We start from the raw sequence: 905 nt of genomic DNA, 5'->3' as shown, positions 1-905 counted from the left end.
TCAAAGGGCTGAGTGGGGTTTTCCAAGCTCTGAAGAGGGGTTTCTCATCCGGGTGCCAAGATGGGGCAACCCTTGGGCCGCATTTTTTTCGTCCAAGTGCTGGGCGGGGCTCCGAAGAGGGGTTTCTCATCGCGGGGGGCCGAGCTGGGCAAAACCCTTGGGCCGCATTTTTTTGTGTCCAAGTGTTGGGCGGGGCTTCGAAGAGGGGTTTCTCATCCAGGGGCCAAGCTGGGCAACCCCTTGGGCCGCATTTTTTCCGTCCAAGTGTTGGGCGGGCTTCGAAGAGGGGTTTTCTCATCCGGGGGCTGCACTTTTTTTGTCCAAGTGCCGGGGCGGGGCTCCGAAGAGGGGTTTCTCATCCAGGTGCCAAGCTCGGCAACCCATGTGCCGCATTTTTTTCGTCCAAGTGCTAGGCGGGGCTCCGAAGAGCGGAAGTGGAAGTGGGGTTTCGGGCATTACCCTCGAGCCACCTTTCCGTCCGAGAGTTTAGTGAGGCTTTTTACCGTTTGCAGCTCCCCATGTCCGAACTGGGGATTTCTGGGTAGGGGCTTCGGTGCGCATTACATTTTTGCCCAAGCGTCCAGTGGGGTTTCTGGTGCGCTCCGAAGTGGGGTTATTGGAGCGCATCAAAGTGTGCGCAATGCTGGTGCGAACCCGAGGGAGCGCTCCGATGTGTGCTCCAAGGTGCGGCTGTGCACGAAGTCCGAGCCCGGTTTGCCCCGGGGTGCGCACCTCGCGTGCACCTTCGCCGGGGTGAGCACCTTGGTGTGCAGACCTTGGTTGGGTTGCGCGCCCTGGTGCGCACCAAGGAGCGCTCTGAAGTGTGCTCCAAGGTGCGGCTGTGCACGAAGTCGGAGCCGGTTTGCCCCGGTGGTGCACCTCGGGTGCGCACCTCGCGTGCACCT

This window comes from Cryptomeria japonica, unplaced genomic scaffold (genome assembly GCF_030272615.1).
Source record: "Cryptomeria japonica unplaced genomic scaffold, Sugi_1.0 HiC_scaffold_791, whole genome shotgun sequence".
NCBI classification, from domain to species: Eukaryota; Viridiplantae; Streptophyta; class Pinopsida; order Cupressales; family Cupressaceae; genus Cryptomeria; species Cryptomeria japonica.
This window is presented reverse-complemented; position numbering follows the sequence as displayed.